Genomic DNA, 22,237 nt, shown 5'->3' with positions numbered 1-22,237 from the left:
CATGTACATTACAATTTCATGAGTGCACTTTTTCGGTGAGTAAAGATACTCAGATATGGGTGTGTGAGCAGCTAGAGAGGTCTTGCTTGTGCCTTTTAAATTATTTAGGTTTAAGAAGAGGTCTGTGGTTGGAATCCAGGAGGAGCTGCTCGGGGGAAGCCTTTCTGCTGGCCTTACACGTGTGGTGGCAAAGTGGTTTTTTCCAAAGCTGCCAGGATTCCTGAGCCAAGCTCAGGGATGGATGTTCGGCTGTGTTGTACAGCCACGGGCACTGAGTAGAGCAAGGGACAAGAGAAAATCTGATATTTCACACCCTCTGGTGTAATTTCCTGTGGTTGAGTCTATCAGGGAGCGCTGGTGCCATGGTGGTCCCACTGCATTTCTTGGCTGGTGTGTCCTGGAGGGTGAGGCTCAGGACAAGGCCCTGCAGAAGACTCTCAGAGGGGTTCTGGAGGCACCACTGTTGATTTTTACCCCCACAGATTCCAGCTGAGGCTGCTGCAAAGTGACTCCAGTTCTAAAACCAGCTCTGGAAAAGGTCCTGTGCATCAGCACTGAGGCACAGCTCAAACAACGAGGAGTTTCTTTGTGCCAAGCGGATTAAAAATACCCAAACCAACCCAACCAAACAACTCACGGATTCTATCGTCGTCTGAAAGGGAAAAGAAACATTTTTATTCAGTGCCACAAAATTTGCATCAATAACAAGTCCAGTAGCACACCAGGAAATTTCCACATGAGTAAACTCCACTCACTGCAAAAAGGCTTGTATCCACTCCTGGAATTTAATGGTTCAGCTGGCATGTGAAAGCTGTTATTTGGAGGTTTAATTATTAAGATCAAATTAAATTTCAGCTATTGCAGCAATGAGCAGATGCCAGCTGAGGGATTCCTTGCTGGGGAATGCTGGAGAGGATTTTGGTGTATCCACATGGGAGCCTCCCTGCTAGGAGGATGCTCAGAAGGCATTGTGCCTTGGATAATGAACTATTCAGGAGTTCTGGGAGTCCCAGGGATGCCTTTTCCTGGTTATGAATTACTCCTGCTGAAATCTGGCAATGAACTGCCTCACGGTGACCTGTGGAGTTCCTGGTCAATGAGGGGCTGCTGGAATGAAGGGAATGCTCCACTTCATGGCTATGGAGCTTTTCCTTCCCCCAGCAGGAGCTCTGGCTGGGACTTGTAATGGAAAGTGTGAAGACTTGTGCAGATGAAGAGCAAAGAGAACAAAGACCCTCCAAAACTCACTCTGTCTTTCCAACCAACCCCACAGAATTTGTCTGTGAGCTTTCATAGTTTTTGAATTGCCAGCCACAAAAAACTTTTAATTCTTTTTGGCCAGGCTGTGAGTGCACTCAGAGGGTGGAGCAGATGAGGAGACACAGGTTTGGGGAAGTAGAACACAGAACTATTTGCTTTCTGGAAGGCTGGAGTGAGGTCTTGGGGGAAATCTGCCTCACACAGAGACTTGACAAGAGCCATGAGGCTCTGGATCATCCTCCCCTGGACTGCCCAGGCATGGGAACTCCATCCCTCTGTCCCACAGGGCCAAACTGCAGACCCCCCAGCCTTCCCCAAACACCTGCATCCAGGGCATTTAGGAGCTGATTCCCCAGGGCAGGGCTGCCCTTGCCTCCACCCTGCCATCATTATTAATAGTATTAGTAGTATTAGTATTAGTATTAGTGTTATTATTATTAACTATTATAATATTATGTTTATGTTTATGATGTTTATTTTTACACCCAGGCAATTCACTGTTTTGCACGAAATGTCAAGATTTTCCACACAGGCACCTCTTTCCCCTGTGCACCCATCTTGAGAGAGAGAAAATGGTCATGTGCCACTTGACCAAATCAGGGCAAACACACCAAACACTGGAAGTTTGGTAGAAAGAAGCAGCAAATCTCTTTTTTATCTTAGTTTTATCTTCACCAAACCTTCTCTGAACAACTCTGCACCTCCTTCTGCATTCATTTCCTCAAGCTGGGTGTCATGGAGTTACTTTACCTTTAAGGGAGTTGGAGTTGCTGGGAACTGCCTGGAGTCTTTTCTCCTGACCAATTATCGGTCATTGCTGAGAATTGACAGCAGTTTAGGCCATTGAAAAGTGGGATCAACTTGTGAACCCTACCTTAAAGTGTAAAAGCAGAGCTCTCTGAGTTCTCTTTGTTTCCTGGCTGGAAGGGTGGCGGAGCTCCAGGCCTCCCGTTCCCTGCCCAGGCCATGCGGCCGGGCGGGGCCGGGGCCGGGCCTGCCGCGTCTCCTGCCCGGGAGATGGGGGGGCCTGGGGAAGGTTTTCCTCGGGCCCGGGCCGGGCCAGGCCGATCTCTGGCTCGGCTGCAGGTTTTGCTGTAACTAAATTCACTAGAAACTGCTGAGTGAAGAAGGAGAGAGGCTCTGGACCTGCAGCAAGCAGAGACAGCGACCACACTCTCCAGAGCAGCTATGAAGAACTTCCCATCGCAGACGGCTCCAGCTCCTGTTCGGCAGAGATCACCGAACCATCTACAAAAGCCTGGGCAAGATTTTAACTCCTTCATTACCCAGATGAGACTTGCGGATTAATCTTTTTATCCAGAGAGAGAAAAAGAGAGTGATCAACATGAAAAGACACTTTATAAACTACCAGTGACAGGAAAGAAAAGAAGCTTCAGAAGAGGTAGAGAATTAAGAAGATGCTTTCATTAAGCTGAAATATCTTTCTGTTAAAACTATGGAGATGGACAATGAAGTCCTGAAAAGAACTCCTTTAATTCATGATACAGTATCTAGGGAGGAATAATAGGGTTCAAAGTGTAAATTGGAGTAAAAAGTAGAGTAATTATGGTATAGTGAAGTGCTGGGAGATTTGAAGCCTTGAGAGGCAATGAGAAAACTGTTTTCTAGTGAAGCTCACAGAAACAGATGAAGAAGACTTTTTTGCCTTTGAATAACTTATCCTTAAAAATGCTATCCCTGGACTCATGGCCCATACACACTTCAGAGTGATGTGAAAATGGGAGGAGTGAGCTCTAATAATAGCAGCTCTGGGCAGCTAACATTAGGGCAATGGAAAACTATAACAAAAATAGTTTTCTTGTGAGAAACTCCATAAATTAACAGGAAGAAACTTCTGTTTCTCTACAAAGACTGGTGAAAAGACTGTAGCAAGAATTGGGACTGTTTTAACCATCAAAGTTCCAAAGTTTTTGTCTCTGTTGTCATGTGAACAAGGGAATAGTGGGCAGATAGGGGATGAAAAGGTTTTTCTGGAAGTTTATTCTGGTGTTCTTATTATTGTAGTTTGTCAAAAAACTTTTTTTTTTTTTTCCTTTTAAGTTTTATGCCTGTTTTGCTCTTGTTCTAATCCATATCTCACAACAAGAAATAAGTAATTTTCATAGTAATTGGATTAAAACCATGACATAGGACTTTTGTGGGCACAGGGAGGGTGTCAGAAATGCTGACAAGGATGAGAAAAATCTATTTAACGACTCATCTGGAGTATTTCTGAAAGGGAACCCAGAGATGTCTTCTGGGCTGTGTTTTAAGTCACTTCCTGGGCAGCTGTGGCTCCCCGGGGCAGACAGTGGCCCAGGGGAGCAGCAGCCAAGTGCTCTGAGGGCGCGTGAGCCCATCCGTCTTTGCCTCTTGCCACACAGATGTTGCAGGCAAGTGTGAAACCCTCTGCTCTTTGCTTCTGTGCAGGTGCTGCAGGAAGAGCAGAATGAGAAGAGGGCTTTAACAGAGACACTGCTCCAAACTCGGGGACAGCTCAGCCAAGCGTGCCAGCAGGTCCAGCAGCTCAGGCAGGAGGTGAAAGAGCAGCAAGAGAAGGGACAGGTAAGTCTGAGTAGGCAGGGAATGGAGTGCAGGGCAGGGACAAGGGCACAAAAGGCAGCTCCTGGGAGTGAGGAGGCAAGGGCTGCCTCAGGCTGTGGGAGCACAGAGCCTGGTAAGCTCCAGAGCTCAGGCCAGGAAGGAGGGCTTGCAGTACAAGCAGAGCTGGGTTGAGAAGCCACAAGAAGTGGCTGAAGGAATGGGATTTGGAGACAGCAAGTGCAAAAATCTGAGCCTGAGGGCAGGTCCCAGGAAGTCACTGCATTTTGTTGCCAGACCATCAAGGCAAAGCTGCAAGCTGAGCTGCAGGAAGCTCACAATGAAATGCTGGCAGTGCAGAGGAGGCACAAGGAAGAACTCCAAGGCATCAGAGAGGAGATGAATGTCCTCCTTAGATGAGGGAGGCTCTGCAAAGTGGCAACAGCACTGTCTTCTCTGCCTGACTGGGTTTGCCTGGTCTTAAGCCCACAAAATCTTCCAAAGCTGACAGAAGTGAACGAATCTTCCAAGCAGAGAAAAATACAGGAATGGCAGGGGCAAGGTTCGGAGGAATAGCAAAGTGTGTTTGCTCTTGGCCTTGTGCTGAGTGAGCAATCCAAGAGAGACAAAGCAGCTGGGATGCCTGTGCAGGATTCCAGGGCATTCCAGTGGAACCAAGGATTCCAGTGGAGACAAAGGTAGAGAAAACAGGGAAAGGGAGGCAAGGGGCACCCTTGAGGCTGCAGCTCTGAACACGGGCTGAACTGGCTGTGGTGGAAGTGCCCTGCCCAGCCTGCCATAGCCATGTCTGTGTCCCCACATTGCTCAGTGCCTGGCACAGGCACCAATCCTGTCAGGGACAGCACTGCTAACAGAGGGACAGAGAAGCTCCAGAGGAGTGTGCTGCTGCTTCTGCTCCCACATTTTCTGCTGGGACCCAGGAAAGAATGGGGGAAAACTTTGGCAGCAGACACCAGATCCAGCCTTGGCCTGAGGGTGCAGCAGCAGCAGCAGGCCTGGGAAGAACATGTGGATGCTGCTGGGAGGGGAAAGAGGTTGGGACTAGCATGCCAAAGGTGGTGTTGTGTGTCCCTGGAGAAGAGGATGGAGTGCACAGCTTACCTGGGTGTTGAGCTGCTTCAGTTGTCCTGCACGGCTTGAAGGGACCAGTTCGGCCTGCTGAAGAGCAGAATGAAACTGAGACAGCTGATTGTTCAGCGCCAGGTTCCTTTGTTCCAGCATTCTGAGATCCATGCTCTTTTCCTCCAGAGACAGAATCAGCCTAGAAGGGAAGCATGCAACTCATTACTAATGGTATCACATTTTATAAACTCCTAGGACTTGCACCACCTCAGAGAAAACTGCTCTATCCAATGAGGTTTGTCTAAACAACTTGGCTGTTTGTTCCCCCCTGCAGTCACAGCCCAGAATGTGCCCACTCTGCTTTTGTTCCTGAAAGAACAGGGAGTTCCTGCCTTCATGGCCTACCTTCTATTTGAGCTGGGAAAGTGAATACAAACCTAACAAAATCCTGCAATGAAGACATTAGGGAAGAGGAAGAATTTTCTTCTGACTAACCAGGCTCCAAGGGGAAGAGGTTTGGTCAACATGGAAGAGACGTTTCCTTCCCCCATCTTGTATGTCCAGGTGGGAGGAGCAGCACCCTACAGCCAGGGGTCGTCTGGCAAGTTCCCTGAGATTTACCAGCACCCATCCTACTTTCAGCTGGAGGAACAAAGGCCCAAGGCAGAAGTGGCAACAGAGGCTTGGAGCTCAAGCTGATGGAAGATGCAGAAACCTCCAGGCAAGCAAGAGTGCTCTGCCTTTCCTTTGTCTTCTTCTTGGAAGAAGAATCCTGTGGCACTGAAGACTGGCTTGACTTGATCAGCTGGAGGAGCCCCCCTAACCTTGCTCTGGTTTCTTGCATTCTTTGCACAGTCAGTAACACCTGTGAGTGTGGAGGGTGGCAGGGACCCTGCTTGAGCCCCTCCAGGCACCGGGGCGGGGGGGGGGGGGGGGGGGGGCATTTTATCAGGAGCAATGCACCAGAGATATCATGAATAAAATCTCTCAAGAAATCCACCCCAGTTAAAATACTGTGTTTAGTTACGTACAGTTAATGTTCTTATCCCATTTGTAAACCTTGTACCCCTTGTTTACTCCGATGGTTATTAGTAATGTTAATTACGTACCAGGTTCTGAAGTGTTTGAAAGGTTCTTATGAGATATTCCTGTACCTTTCCCTTCCTTCCCTGCTACTACTGTAACAGAGCTGCTCCCATGGGGGCTAAATTAAACTAACAAAAGCAAGCCATTAGAAAGGTATGCCACAGAAGGAGACAACTCCCATGGTTGCTGTGCCACACTAGAACAAAGAAACTCCCAGGAAGCTGTGCAACCAAGTAATACGCAAACTAAGGCATGCAAGACACCAAAACAATGAGCTAACAGAGGAATAAAAGGACAAGGAAACATATTCTAGCAAGCTGAGATCATCTCCCTGCATCACCTAAGCCTGCTTAGAAACCATCTTCCTGCATCACCATGACCTAAGAGGACTGGAAAGGACTGACACCCCTAGACAACGAGCCAGAACAACAGGCCTTCTGGCTACTCTCATGAGGACAGAAGCCCCAGCTCTGCAGTGTGTGCTGCAAAGCTGAATTGTGCCTCCTCCTTGGAGCTGCCAGTGTGGGAACGGCCATGGTGCAAACAAGCCCTCGGGCCCCCCACCCCAAGAGCTGAATCCTAATTAAAGGCATCAAACAGGAGTCTTGTCTCCTGGCCAATTTCTTTCAAGAAACATTCTTGTTTCTTGGGTGCCTCCCAAGGCAATCTGGGCTTGATCAGCACTCAGGGCCTTAAGAAGGTTCTGCCCAGCAAAGGCATCAGATGCCAGGCTGATCAGATCCCAAAGGCTTCAAGTTACAGCAGCCAAGGTGGAGCTGATGGATGTATCCAGCTCCTTACACTGCAGCTCCAGCACTGTTAACACACTAACCTAACCTAACCTAACCTAACCTAACCTAACCTAACCTAACAGCACAACACTCCCTAGAGGGAAAGAGCTACCCCAAAAGCCTTTGTCTTCAGAAAAACTCCAACTGAAGGCTTAAAATATTAGAGAATGAACACAACATACAGATAATGAGATGTGTCTTCATGGAGAGTTCAGAATCTGCCACTTAGGAAATGCTGCCAGAGCCCCAGGTAGGTGCAAAGATGGCAAAGAGGGAATGCATTCACCACATTGCAGAGTCCCACAGGCTTTCATTTACCTGTCTCTTTCCCTCTCTAGGACATTCACGGAAGCCTGCAATTCAAAATTTTCCAGTGCCACTTCTTTGCATTCACTCCATTCCCTCTCCAGTTTCTGCAGCTTCACTTGGAGCTCCTTCTTCTGATGTTCTGCCTCCTCCAGCCTCTTCTGGATGTGTTCAGCCTCCAATTGCTTCTGCCTTGACTGTGCCTGGGCCTCGCTCACATCTTGCTGGGCTCTCTGGACTCTGCTTTCCAGGAACTCTCGGGAGGCTGCCAGCTGAGATGTCAACTCTTCCACCTCCAGTCAAACAGAACAAAGCAGTCAGAGGCGACAGCCACAGCCTGCCACTGTCAGCCACAGTAGAGGCACTTAGGAATGAGAAAGGAAAACTTTCCCTTTCTCCCTGTCCTGGGACTGGCAGATTCCCAATAGAGATGGACAACTTAAGGTTAAGTCTCTAAGTGGCCCACCTGAAAAAGCACCTCCCAAACCAAGGCTAGCAAGAAGAGGCCAGCAGGAGTCCATGCTGATGGGTGCTGGCCAACAGCCCAGAGGACTGGCCCAGCTGTCCAGGGGGCAGCAGCTGAGATTCAGCAGAGCACTGAGTGTCCTTCAGAGCAGCTGCCATGGAGCCCCCAGAGCATGAGGCAGCCCCAGGGATCACTCCATCAGCTGCTGCTCTGCCATGGAAAAGCAAGAAGGCCACAGAGTCCTCCCTGGCAGACTGCAGTGCCACTGCTGTTTCACTCACCTGATTTTGTAGAGCGTCCCTCTGCTCAAGGAGGACATTCATCTCCTCTCTCTGATGCCCTGAAGTTCTTCCTGTGCCTCCTCTGCACTGCCAGCATTTCATTGTGAGCTTCCTGCAGCTCAGCTTGCAGCTTTGCCTTGATGGTCTGGCAACAAAATGCAGAGCGACTTCCTGGGACCTGCCCTCAGGCTCAGATTTTTGCACTTGCTGTCTCCAAATCCCATTCCTTCAGCCACTTCTTGTGGCTTCTCAACCCAGCTCTGCTTGTACTGCAAGCCCTCCTTCCTGGGCCTGAGCTCTGGAGCTTACCAGGCTCTGTGCTCCCACAGCCTGAGGCAGCCCTTGCCTCCTCACTCCCAGGAGCTGCCTTTTGTGCCCTTGTTCCTGCCCTGCACTCCATTCCCTGCCTACTCAGACTTACCTGTCCCTTCTCTTGCTGCTCTTTCACCTCCTGCCTGAGCTGCTGGACCTGCTGGCACGCTTGGCTGAGCTGTCCCCGAGTTTGGAGCAGTGTCTCTGTTAAAGCCCTCTTCTCATTCTGCTCTTCCTGCAGCACCTGCACAGAAGCAAAGAGCAGAGGGTTTCACACTTGTCTGCAACATCTGTGTGGCAAGAGGCAAAGACGGATGGGCTCACGCGCCCTCAGAGCACTTGGCTGCTGCTCCCCTGGGCCACTGTCTGCCCTGGGGAGCCACAGCTGCCCAGGAAGTGACTTAAAACACAGCCCAGAAGACATCTCTGGGTTCCTCTTCAGAAATACTCCAGATGAGTCGTTAAATAGATTTTTCTCATCCTTGTCAGCATTTCTGCTTCACACTCCCTGTGCCCACAAAAGTCCTACAATCTCACTTTGGCACTGAACACCTACCAGCACACACCAGAAGGGGAGTGGTAAGAGAACAGTGAAGAAACTCTGAGGTATGTCTTAGAAAAACAGAACACAAGAGCAGCACAAAAATCTCAACTTAAAGCTGATGTTTCTGCCTGGCTTCCTGTGAGAGGGCTCATTCCTGGTCCCAAAGACAGACCCGGTCACCTTTCACCTGCCCAAATTCAATGGAGAGGACATGGAGGACATGCTCCACACAGCCCCCATAGCCTGCTATCTCCACAGCTCCAGCCTTGCAAAAAATCACACCAGTTCTCCCTTCAGAACCATTACCTGTCGCTTGGCTTTTTCAAATCTAATTTGTTCATCTTGTTAGACCTGCAGGGTGGCAACTTTCTGCCTCAGCTCAAGCAGCACCTTCTTGTGTTCCTGCTCTCTCTTTGCCTTCTCTTCTTGCCATTGTTCCAGCACCTCAGCACGGTGCCTTTCACGTTCACTTCCCTGAGGAGGGGAGGTTTCTGCACTCCAGAAACAATGTCCTGACAGCTCTCTCTGCTTCCAGCTCTCGTTGCAGGAATTTCACTTGTCCTGCAAACATCACCAACAGCAGGAGTCAGAGTCTTTGCTGACTTTACTGACCTCAGGCCCTTTCAGTGCCTCCAGCCCCACCACTCCTCAGTAGCCCTGTGGACAGAGGTGGCTTTACAGGGTGCTTAGCTTTTCTCGGCAGGGGCGGCACCACAAACAAAGCACACGAGGTCCTCACCTTCTACCACTGCCTTGGCCTGCGTGACTCTGAGCACTTGAGCCTCCAGATGGTCCCTGCTCATCTCCATCTGAGATATCTGCTGCTGAGCAGCAGACAGGCTGGGTTCCAGGCTCTCCTTTTGCTGACCTACAAATTGCAAATACAGAGAGACATGAGCTGCTTGCTCCTGACACCCACAGCTGGTTATTCCAGGACAACGAGGCTCAAGATCCCCACACATCAGTATGGAAAATGGATCACATGGAAACTCGTCCAGAGAAGGCACTTTTGTGCCATTTCCATAGCAAAGCAGGGCCCTCTGAGGGAGTGCCCTGGCCTTCCTTATGGCCTGGCACAGCACACACAGCCCAGCCCAACTTGACCTCAACAGCCAAAGCTTCACTTGCTGTTCCTGACCTATGACACTGGGGAGCTGTGCCCGGACAGGATGGGCTGATGAGCAAAGTCTCAGCCTCTGCTCACAGCCCTTCTGTCATCAGCACTTGCAAGCTGCTCTGCAGGGGGACAGGACAGACTCTTGCTCTGGCTGACTCCTGACTTTTTAATGCTCTTGAAAATGGACATAAAGTTACATCATCTTCCAGACACCATGTATTTAAGAGACTTCAGAACTACTTGGCATGATGCAGTAAAATCTCATGGTCATGGCAGCACTGGTAAAAAATACCAACACCCTTTTGTCTGAACAAAAACTACCTGAATGCAGAGACTGCTGTTTAAACTCTTGCAAGGTCAAGGAGTAGGCTTGCCACCATTATTTTAGTATTGTTGGCTAAACAGGCAGTAGCCCAATTGGCTTGTCCTTCTTTACAGAGTGAGAGGGACTGTGTAAATGGACTTTGATTGGCTTGGCAGGTGGATGCCCATCAACAATTAGCAAGAATCCCCAGAGGTCGTTGAGGATTCCAAAGGGCTTTCCCTGCTGCTCTCTAACCAGCTCTAGCGCCTGGCCCACACTTCTCAAGAGCGGGCTTGGAAGCAGAAAGCCTCAAGACTTTCAGCAGGAGCCTCTGGCTTCACCCACAATGGCAGCAAGCAACAAGGGAAAACATACAGGACTTCCCCTTCTAGAACAAAACACTCCCAATGTCCCCAGGTAAGAGCCTGGAATGCTCAAGATGGAGCTTCAGTTCTGAAGATCAAGATCACGTCAAGCTACTTGGTAAGGAACGAGGGATGTTCAGTGAACCAGGGATGCTCACAAAAAGGAACCAAATGCAAGAGAAACTTGAGGTTTCACTCAACCTCTGCATGCTTTAACTACTACTCAATTCAGGGCTGGGTGGCTTGCTTTTGACTTCCCACAGGAATGTGCTTGGCAGCACAAACAGGAGCCCAAGGCTCATGAGAGCTTTATTGGCTTTAGATGTCAGAAAAATAACCTTCACATTGTGGCATATTTCTCTTTTTTTGGAGACATTTCCATTTTCTTTCCATGGAATGTAAAAACATCTGAAAGGCTCTGCTCCCTGCCTTTACCTGGTCTCTGCCAGCTGCTTGCAAAGCTCTTGTCGGTGCCGTTCGATGTTATCCATTCCTTCCTTAAGGGCAGCCTTCTCCTGGCCCAGCAGCTCCTTCTCTCTGCACACCTGGGCCAGTGCGTGCCCTTGGCCAGAGGATTGCTGGCACAGCTGCTCCAGGGCCCTGCTCGATGACTCTTGCTCCTGGGAAACCTGGAAACAGGACAAGGTACAGCTTGAGCCCTTCCTCAGGAGCCCTGTGCAGAGCCAGCCAGTGCCACCTCGCAGGCAGCCAGAGGACAAGGAGCACCTGTGCTCTGGCCTCCAAGGTTCACAGCACTGCCCTATGCAGCTCTGATACCCTGGGCTGCAAAAGCCGCTGCCACTGTTACCTTGGAGCTGCTGTGTCAGGCCCTGCTGCCTTGCCTGGGACTTGACAGCTCCTTGCCAACAAACATCCCTACTCCAAACTCCATGTTGTCACCCAAAAACACTGCATCTTCCTCAAGTGACACTTGGCAAACAAAATATCTATCAGGATCTTTTTCAGCCCTGGATATTTTCAGGAAGGTTGGGGAAAGCAATTTTGCTCCCTGAAGGAAGGGAAAATACACAGGACTTCCTCTTCTAGAACAAAACCCCCATCAAAGTGTCACCTCTCCACATGTTCAGAGCAGCTCTCTGCAACGAGGGGATGCTTGGCAGGGAAATGGCTCTTGTGGTGAGCAGACATTTAGTGACTGATGGAAGTCTGGCTGATGTGGCCAATGCAGATGTCTTGGTGCAGCAATTCACACCAACAATACCACTGACTTGTCTTACACAGAGAAGGTGTCTAATGGCCCTTGCTGCTATTCAAGCCAGATGACCAAACCGTGTTTTTGAGCTCTTTTCTCCAAAAGCAAAATCTCTGCTGTGTATTTGCCAAACCTACCACATACCCCAGAACGGAGACTGTCTGAGAGGGACCATCAGAAACAAACCCTTCTCTTGCAGCTATCCTGTAACGCCCAATCCAAACCTCTCCTGGCACAGCTTGGAGCCGTTTCCTCGTGTCCTGTCCCTTGCTCCCTGGGAGCAGAGCCCAACCCTCACCTGCTGCACCTTCCTGTCACAGGAAGTTGTAGAGATCAAGAAGGTGCCCCCTGAGCCTCCTTTTCTCCAGGCTGAGCCCCGCCAGCTCCCTCAGCTGCTCTTTGTCAAACCTGTGCTCCAGACCCTTCCCCAGCTCCATTCCCTGTTTTAGAGGCTCTGTGGCTGCCCAAAGCAACAAATTTTGTAGAAGCATCCAACACATTGCTGACAAACACCCATATCCCTGGCTAAAAAATGCGTGTGCCATCTTGAGGCAGCTGTCCACAGCAGTGTCCCTGTCTTCTTCTGCCAGAAACAGCATCTGGGCTGATCTGGCTGGCACAACTCCCACTCCCACAGGTGCTGCCTAGCAATGAGGTGTCCAGAGCCATGGTGACATCATCCCTCCTTTGCTCCAGCAGATCCCTCTGAAGCTGCAATTCCTCCAGTGTCTGCCTCTTGACTTACAGCTCGCTCTGCAATGAGGGGTCTTCTCCCTCCAGTGCAGCCTCCACTGTACAAGAAGGGCCAAGACAAGTTTTCAAGGGAAAGCCAGTCTCATTTCCAAAACCAACCTCCATCCTGTCCTGCTGCTGGGCCTTTTCCACCTGGGGTGACGTTTCCTTCTGCTGCTCGGTGTTCCTTTGACGCAGCCACAAGGCTCCTGGCTCTGGGATTCCCATGCATTGCTGCAGCTTTTCCCTGGACTTCTCAATGTTTTCACAGCAACTGCAGAGACAAGGCTCAGTCAGAAGAACAAAGAGGCCTCAAGAGTCACCGATCCCATTTCCAGCACTCCAGGCTGGAGCAGGGGGCAGTGGGCTAAGGAAGACCTTGCTCTTTCCCTCCCTAGGAAATCCTCCAGAGGCAAAGGGAAAGGAAGGCAGGATTTTGCCTTCCTTCAGTGAGAAGCAGTGGCTGGGCAGAGGCACGCAAAGAACAGAATTCAGGGAAGCGGTATGGTGAGAAGAAGGAGTCTTCTATTCCAACATGGCTGTGCATCTCCCACACAGCCTTAGGAGTCACAGTAGAGCATGAAAAACCCTGACAGGACGATGCTCAAGAGCCACACATGGTAGGGCAGGTGATTTCTTCACCCAGGAACCTCTGAACTCCCACACCTGGAAGCAGATTGCATCTGGAATTCAAGAGAAGGAGGAGGAAGAGGAGGAGGAAATGCTCACCCTCTGATTTCTTCTGTCAGATCCTCCATCTGCTGATAGCGGCTTGTGACCGTTTGGGTTTCCTCGTCCATTTGACCAATACGTTCCTGCAAGGGCCCACAATTCCCTGAGACTTCCCGAAGCAATGCAAAGGGATCCTGTTTATCCGTGGATGTCAGAGTTGAGAGGATGCTGCCAGGATTGTCAGTGCAGACGATGGAATGGGCCATGCTGTCACTGTCGTCTGTCAGTGCCTGAAAGCCCACATCCCGCTGTTAGTCAGGCATTCTCTTCCTATTCCAAAGGACCACTGAGATGCCTCTTCTGATCCCACAAGAACCAGTGTCCATTCAGTTTCAAAATCCCAGCCAGCTCAGCACAGTTTACTCACCTCAGGAGCTCGGGAGGATTGTCCCTGGTGAGAAAGACCTCGAGCTCCCTGGAAGAGCACAGGGAAGAGCACACTCAGACTGCATGCCTGCCCAGTCGCATCTAAGTGCTTCCCAGCCTGTCCCAGAGCGCAGCAATTCCAGCTGAGCTCTTCCTCCCCTCCTTGGGAATATTTTCAGCCCACTAGTTTGACAGCAGCACAAACAAACATGCTGGAATGTGTCTCATCATTTCTAAGGACACCAAAATGGGAGTTGCCCAGAGACCCATCCAACCTGGCCTTGAACACTCCCAGGGATCCAGTGGCAGCCACAGCTTCCCTGGGTATCCTATGCCAGGGCCCCAGGTCCCCAGCACCCTGACAGGGCAGAATTCCCTGCAAATATCCCATCCATCCCTGCCCTGTCTCAGTGGGAAGCCATTTTCCCTCGTCCTGTCCTTTCAGGCCCCTGCCTTAAGTCGCTGTCCAGCTCTCTTGCAGGCCCTTCCTTCATGCATTGATAGGAGCTCTAAGATCACCCTGGAACCTTCTCCCACCTGGACAACCCCAACTCTTGCCTCCTTTGCCCTTGGCACAGGTGCTCCAGCCCTTGGAGCATCTTCCTGTTATCCCCATGGCCTCCCCTAGGCCACTGGGGATCATCTCAGAAATGTCTGAGAGAAACCCCGGTTTGCCTCTGGGATGTGCTGAGGCTGCACTGTAAATTAGGCTGAGGGGAAGGTGATGACCCTTGTTTGTGCCCATGGCCCCTCCCGTTGGACAATGATGGAGGAGGAGATGTGGCTGTGCTCTGGGATGGCCAGGTGCCCCCCATTCCCTCCCAGGCCTGTCCCCACAGCAAGCACCAAAGCTGCTGGAGCTCTGGAACAGCAACTGTTAAACCCTTGCTATTCCCAGAGGGAAGCCTTCCCTGAGGCACAGCCCAGGCCCACCCAGGCCCCTGCAGGGCTTGGCACAAGGAGAGCAGTGGCTTTCTCACTCACCCGTCGCGTGTCCATCCGCTCCTTGGCACAAACAGTGTCCAAAGTGCAGTGTCCAAAGGCCCTTGGCCTTCGCAGGGTTTAACCCTTAATGTTCAAACACCCTTGGCCTTCGCAGGGTTTAACTCTCAGTGCCTAAAAGGCCTTGGCATTTGCAAAGTCTAAACCTCAGTGTCCAATGGAGTTTGCTTTTGCAGGGTCCAAACCCCAGTATCTAAAGGCCCTTGGCCTTTGCAGGGTCCAAACCCCAATCTCCAAAGGTTCTTGGCCTTTGCAGGGGCAATAGCGATCAAACACGATCAAAGTGCTGTTGGCCGTTGCAAGGTCCAAGCCCCAATGGTCACAAGCTGTTGACAGCTCCATGGTCCAAACCCAAATAGCCAAGAGCTGTTGATTGTTTCCAGGGTGCAATCCCCAACATTTCATGGACTGTTGACGGTTGCCACGGTCTGAGTCCCAACATTGCAGGGACTGTTGGAGAGGCCCTTCCCGGCTCTCGCCTCATCCCTGCTCCCTGCTGGCCCAGGCACCAGCCCTGCCTCCCCCATGTCCACACAACCCTGCTGGGCAGCTGGGCAGGGACCCAGCTCATGAGTTCCAAGTTCCTGCTCCAGGCAGCATCAGTTTGCAGAGCCTCATCGGACAGAGCAGTTTTCTCCGAGGTGGAGCAAATCTTAAGAATTTATAAAATGTGATCGCATACAGTAATGAGTTGCATGCTTCCTTTCTAGGCTGATTCTGTCTCTGGAGGAAAAGACCCTGTGCCTCAGATTGCTGGAAGAAAGGAACCAGGCGCTGAACAATGAGCTGTCTCAGTTTCATTCTGCTCTTCAGCAGGCCGAACAACTCTCTTCAATTTGTGCAGGACAACTGAAGCAGCTCAACACCCAGGTAAGCTGGGCACTCCATCCTCTTCTCCAGGGACACACAACACCACCTTTGGCATGCTAGTCCCAACCTCTTTCCCCTCCCAGCAGCATCCACTGCTGCCGTGTTCTTCCCAGGCCTGCTGCTGCTGCTGCTGCACCCTCAGGCCAAGGCTGGATCTGGTGTCTGCTGCCAAAGTTTTCCCCCATTCTCTCCTGGGTCCCAGCAGGAAATCTGGGAGCAGAAGCAGCAGCACACTCCTCTGGAGCTTCTCTGTCCCTCTGTTAGCAGTGCTGTCCCTGACAGGATTGGTGCCTGTGCCAGGCACTGAGCAATGTGGGGACACAGACGTGGCTATGGCAGGCTGGGCAGGGCACTTCCACCACAGCCAGTTCAGCCCGTGTTCAGAGCTGCAGCCTCAAGGGTGCCCCTTGCCTCCCTTCCCCTGTTTTCTCTACCTTTGTCTCCACTGGAATCCTTGGTACTGCACCTTCTGTTTCTGGTGTATTTCTACCTGAAGTCTTTTCTCCTTCAATGCTCTCCCTACTGCCCGCTCTGCTGCCTCAGGAGCAGCCCAGTCCCTGAGGCTCTCTGCATCCATCTTCCAGATCCAGGCCCTGCAGGATGCAGTGACAGAGAAGGCAGCTCAGCAGGACACTCAAGAGAAGGAGCTGCTGCAGGAGCTGGAAAAGTCCCAAGCAGGAGAACAGAGCTTGAGGGACGCTGTGCATGTGCTGCAGGCTGAGGTGTCTGAGCTGCGTCTGAGGCTCCAAAGCTCTGAGGAAAGAGCAGAGGCCATGGCCACACACTGTGAGGCCATGGAGATGGAGCTGAGGATGGCTCAGGCTGACAACAACCAAATCAAGGTCTGCAATCAGGAGCTGCAGACACTGTTGGAGGAAACTCAGCAAGGTACAACTTCTCTCCCATCCATTGCCCCATCCTGTTCCACCAGTGGGGATCTCTGATCCCATGCAGAGGTAAAGGCCTTTGCCCAGAGATGGCAGACAGGAAAAACAACCAGCACGAGACTTATCCATCCAGGCGCCAGTCAAAGTTTATCTCAAGGATGATGCTGTGGCTGGCGGTGCCAACTGGCTCTGCTGTGGCTGATCCCATACACAGCTGGTGCCTTTCAGGCGCTGTGTCTGTGCTAAGCAGCTGAAGCTGGATGCCTCAGCTCAATTCCCCCAAATTTCAGGCCCTGTCAAAGCCTCCAGGCTATTGGCCTCTCTGGAGCAGGGCTGCACAGGCATCCCAGCTGCTTTGTCTCTCTTGGATTGTTCACTCTGCACAAGGGGGGTTTGTGATAGATAGAAACTCTTTTGTTCGCCTAAATATATAGATATGATAGAATGCTTTGCGAAATTGTACTTTAGATATAAAGTTGAGAAAGGGGTTTGAAGGCCACTAACTCGCTGAAGTTGGCATAATTAATAACAGCCTAGCAGAAATTCCTGGAACACTAGGACAAGATAAACTTGGAGAGAGAACAGTGAGAAAAGGTCAATGGAACAGGAGTGAGGAAGACTTGAAGCCTCCCTTCTACGACCACAAGAGGGTAGAAAAGGATCATCTAATGACCAGAGATGCATGCTCAGAAACGCCGGAAGAAAGTCACATCACCAGGAGGCCGCAACGAATAAAAGGACAAACAGGGAAGCGGGAAGCGCGGCAGCTCCGTGGGGAAGAGGTTTCTCCTCCTCCTCCCTGCCGCCCGGCGCCGACTTTGCTTATTGCTGGCTTGCTATAATTAATAAAAACCTTTTCTTATATATCTTTTTCTAGTGTATTTATAACAAATTTGGTGCCCGTGACTCAGATACAATCTGCAGGACGGATTCTCGGTACCACCGGTGGGCGCCCCCGCTTTAATATTTAGCGGTCCGGAGGACCGCTTTCTGCCTCAGTTGTACCGACGAACTTAAAAGATCCAAGCAATAAGCAAAAGGGAGACCGGTCGACCCCTTAAAATCTGTGCACAGTGTCCGGACGAAGACGCAGGACGCGTGAGTATTACGAGAGCCGTTTGGTCGTGGTCGGGGTCCCGGAGTGTGGCGAGTGGGGTGTGTGTGAGAGGGGGACTGGCAGCCAGATTCCCCAAGTGAGTTTGGACCCTCAAGTAGTGCGGTTCCCATTGGCCCACGAGGGCCTGGGCCACAAACGAGGGGAAGCGAAAGCGGCTGTGTCATTGCAGGCACTCCGGAAGAATGGGACAGGGGAAGAGCAAGCACCCTGTATCCATTAAACTCCCACCGGTACCTAGAGATAGTCCGTCGAGTTTTATATTAGAGAATTGGGAGCATTTCCCCGGAACAGAAAATAAGGATAAGGCAAAAATGATTGATTATTGTGTAGAAGTATGGGGAGGAAAGGAAATTTCAAGGAATGTATTTTGGCCTGTATTTGGATCAACTGAAGATTGGGTTAAACAAAAGTTAAATTCATGGGTAAGAAAAAAGATTCCCTTTAACCCAGAGGAAAGTGCTTATGCAGAGATCTGGGTAGTGAATCCCGAGGCTTTTATATTTAGGTTGACAGAGAATTTGGGGGAGGGGAAGGGAAAGAAAAAGAAATCTCGAAAAGAAGATGCTTTGATAATCCCCCCACCTCCGTTTGTACCACCACCACCGCCACCACGAGCCCCTCCTCCTCCCGCTCCGAATCTCGAGGAGGAGGATTTCGACCTGCCAGAGGTGGGGCCTGTTACCAGGAACAGATTCAGAAGGAGACAGGAGAACCTATTCCCATTAAGAGAGATGCCAATGGGTGGCCCCCAAGCTGGAATAGGGTTTATATCTGTCCCCCTTAATTCGGGGGATGTCAGAGATTTTAAAAAGGAGATGGGGCATTTATTGGAAGATCCGTTGGGGGTTGCAGAAAGAGTTGATCAATTCTTAGGACCTAATATATACACTTGGGAAGAATTACAATCCATTTTGAGTATTTTATTTACGGCAGAAGATAGAAACATGATTAGAAGGGAAGGAATGCGTATCTGGGATGCTCAGCATGCCCAGGGACCACTGGCCGATGTAAAGTGGCCCCTCCAAAATCCCCATTGGGATCATCAGAATCCAGCCCATAGAGTGCACATGCAGGATTTAAGAACTATTATAATCCAGGGAATTAGGGAGGCAGTCCCAAGGGGTCATAATATTAATAAAGCATTTAATGAGAGGCAGAAGAAAGATGAAACTCCTACAGAATGGTTAGAGAGACTAAGAAAAAATTTTCAATTATATTCTGGAATGAATCCAGATACTCAATTGGGACAAGCATTGCTTAAAACACAATTTGTGGCAAAAGCCTGGGAGGATATTCGGAGGAAGATAGAAAAATGGGATGGGTGGCAAGATAAAAGTTTGGATGAACTTTTGACAGAAGCACAAAAAGTGTATGTTAGAAGAGAAGAGGAGGCTCAGAAGAGGCAGATTAAAATGATGGCGGCTGCTGTAAGAGAGAGTAGGGATCAAACATGGAAAGGGAAACAACAGAGACCAATTAGAGATTCAAAAGAACAACAAAACGCTAAGACTTGTTTTTATTGTGGAAAGAAAGGGCATTTTAAAAGAGAATGTAGGGTAAGGATTAAGGATGAAAAGATGTTCAAAGAAGACTAGGGGAGTCAGGGGCTCTTCTTTTTAGGGACCCAAGACCACCAGAAAGAGCCCTTGATAAAGCTAAAAGTGGGTCGCCAGCACCAAGAAATAACTTTCTTGGTGGATACTGGAGCTGAGAGATCAACCATTCAGTTTTTACCTACAGGATGTAGTATATCTAAAGAAACTGCCACGGTAGTGGGAGCAAAGGGGGAACCCTTTGAAGTGGGGGTTATTAAAGATGTGATAATAGAATCAGAGTCAAAGATTGGGGTGGGAAATTTTTTGTTAGTACCAGAAGCAGATTATAATTTGTTGGGATGAGATTTAATTATTGAATTGGGAATACATTTAGATGTAGTTGATAGGGAGTGGAAAATAAGATTATGTCCTTTAAGAGTAGAAGATGAAGATAAAATAAACCCAGAAGTGTGGTATACACCTGAGAGTGTGGGACAACTGAAGATAACCCCATTCTCGGTCACTATTAAAAACCCAGAAATTCCAGTCAGAATAAAACAATATCCCTTGTCACTTGAGGGACGAAGAGGGTTGAAACCAGAAATTGATAGATTGTTAAGCAAGGGACTATTAGAACCATGTATGTCACCTTTTAACACACCCATACTGCCAGTAAAGAAGCCAGATGGGATTTATCGTTTGGTACAAGATTTAAGAGAAATTAACAAACGTCCAGTAGCACGGTTCCCCGTAGTTGCAAATCCGTACACGTTACTAAGCAAGTTGGGGCCTGACAGTTTGTGGTACAGTGTTATAGATTTAAAAGATGCATTCTGGGCCTGCCCTCTGGATGAGGCTAGTCGAGATTATTTCGCTTTTGAATGGGAAGATCCAGATACGGGGAGGAGACAACAACTGAGATGGACGGTATTGCCCCAGGGATTCACGGAATCCCCTAATTTATTTGGGCAAGCATTAGAACAGGTTTTACAGGATTATCAAATAGACCCGGGAGTGACCTTGATACAATATGTGGATGATTTACTTTTAGCTGGGAAAGAAGAAGAAGACGTAAGGAGAGAGAGTATTAAGTTATTAAATTTTCTGAGTTTAAAGGGATTGAAAGTATCCAAAGCAAAGCTCCAATTCGTTGAAAAAGAGGTAAAATATTTAGGTCATTATCTGAAGGAAGGAAAAAAAAAGATAGATCCTGAGAGAGTACAAGGAATTTTATCATTACCAATTCCAAAAAATAAAAGACAGGTACGTCAAATCTTGGGATTAACAGGATACTGTAGACAGTGGATTGAAAATTATAGTGGTAAAGTTAAATTTTTGTATCATAAATTGACACAAGAGAGATTAATGAAATGGAGTTTAGAAGATACAGAAAAATTTCAGGAGCTAAAAGAGAGTTTAATTCATGCTCCTGTCTTGAGTCTCCCAGATTTAAGAAGACCTTTTTATTTGTTTGTAAATGTGGAGGATGGAATTGCCTTTGGAGTCCTGACTCAAGAGTGGGCAGGGAGAAAGAAGCCGATAGGGTATCTATCAAAGATTTTGGACCCCGTGAGTAAGGGCTGGCCAACTTGTCTGCAAGTAATAGCAGGATGTGCCCTGCTGGTAGAGGAAGCTAGGAAAATTACCTTTAATAGCAATTTGAAGGTAATGTCCCCCCATAATATTCGGGGTGTGTTACAACAAAAGGCGGATAAGTGGATTTCAGATGCTAGACTTTTAAAATATGAAGGAGTTTTAGTTGAGGCCCCAAACTTAATATTAGAAACCACCACTTTACAAAATCCGGCTGCATTTTTGTATGGAGAACCCGAAGGAAAATCCCTGATACGTGATTGTATAACTACAATTGAGGAACAGACCAAAATTAGACCTGATTTAGAAGAAGAGGAATTAGAAAGCGGAGAAAAGTTGTTTGTGGATGGGTCCTCCAGAGTAATAAAAGGAAAGAGGAAAACAGGCTATGCCATAGTAAGAGGACCTGATTTGCAAGTCCTAGAATCAGGTCCATTAGATAAATCCTGGTCAGCCCAAGCCTGTGAATTGTATGCAGTATTAAGAGCATTGGAATTATTAGAAGGGAAGGAGGGGACAATATATGCAGATTCCAGATATAGTTATGGGGTGGTGCATACGTTCGGTAAATTGTGGGAAGAAAGAGGTTTAATAAATTCCCAAGGGAAAGATTTAGTCCATCAAAAACTCATAATTGCAGTATTAAAGGCCCTGAGAGGGCCCAAAAGGTTGGCCGTGGTTCATTTGAAAGGACATCAGAAGGGAATGGACTTGAGGAGTAGGGGAAATAATGCTGCAGATCAGGAGGCAAAACGGGCGGCATTACGGACAATGGTCCTAAAAGAAAAAGGGGGGCATGAAGAAATTATGGAACATAAGGATAGTGGTTTAAGAAGTAAATTTACTGAGGAAGAGAGATTAAAACTCCCAGAGACAGGGGCGGTAGAAAACTCAGAGGGGAGATGGTTCCTTCCAGATGGCCGGGAAGTACTACCAAAAGCCATAGCTCAGAGAATATTAGAAAAAATACATCAAAGGACACGTTGGGGAGCACAAGGACTAATAGACTATTTTGCAGCAAAGTATATGAGCAAAGGTATTCGAGACTTAGCTAAGCAAATTACTAGAAGCTGCCTCCCATGTTTAAAAGCAAATAGGAAAAATCTTAGAAAATTACCTTATGGAGGGAGACCCTTGGCAAAAAGACCTTTTGCAAATATTCAAATTGACTTTACAGAACTACCAAAAGTAGGGAGACTTAAATATCTCCTGGTCCTAGTGGATCATCTCACCCATTTTGTAGAAGCTTTCCCTACATCTAGGGAAACTTCACGAACAGTTGTAAAGGTGTTATTGGAAGAAATAATTCCCAGGTATGGGGTACCAGAGACAATAGATTCTGACAAAGGTCCCCATTTTACATCAAAAATAACTCAAGAGGTGTCGGAGGCATTAGGAATAAAGTGGGAACAACACACCCCTTGGCACCCTCAAAGTTCTGGGAGAGTAGAAAGAATGAATGGGGAAATAAAAAAACAACTTACTAAACTGGTGATGGAAACAAAACTATCATGGGTCAAATGTGTTCCACTAGCCCTTCTAAATATTCGAACTCAGCCAAGGGCAGATTTGGGAATTTCCCCTTTTGAGATGTTATATGGGATGCCTTATAATACAGAAGAAGTTCAAACACATCCAAATGTGAGTGACCAATATATCAATAAGTACTTAATAAAATTAATGAAGAAGGCATTATGGGAAAAAGGAATGCTAGCTCAAAGACCACCATTGGAT

At 48.8% G+C, this 22,237-nt stretch overlaps 2 protein-coding genes across 2 annotated transcripts in view; both read left to right on the top strand.

The window, feature by feature from the left end:
* The window catches only part of LOC147650237 (maestro heat-like repeat-containing protein family member 7), a 109,352-nt gene that overhangs the window by 38,063 nt on the left and 49,052 nt on the right, over nucleotides 1–22,237 (top strand). The gene's annotated exons all lie outside the window — the stretch shown is intronic.
* The window catches only part of LOC147650238 (maestro heat-like repeat-containing protein family member 7), a 170,312-nt gene that overhangs the window by 129,399 nt on the left and 18,676 nt on the right, over nucleotides 1–22,237 (top strand). The window contains exons 14-15 of the mRNA XM_086853476.1: nucleotides 5,071–5,605; nucleotides 7,100–8,468. The gene's annotated coding sequence lies outside the window, so the exon portion shown is untranslated. The remainder of the gene's footprint in view (nucleotides 1–5,070; nucleotides 5,606–7,099; nucleotides 8,469–22,237) is intronic.

Source organism: Cyanistes caeruleus, chromosome 16 (genome assembly GCF_971803275.1).
Source record: "Cyanistes caeruleus chromosome 16, bCyaCae1.hap1.1, whole genome shotgun sequence".
NCBI classification, from domain to species: Eukaryota; Metazoa; Chordata; class Aves; order Passeriformes; family Paridae; genus Cyanistes; species Cyanistes caeruleus.
The sequence above is the reverse complement of the archived record's forward strand: the minus strand, read 5'-3'. Positions and strand labels throughout refer to the sequence as shown.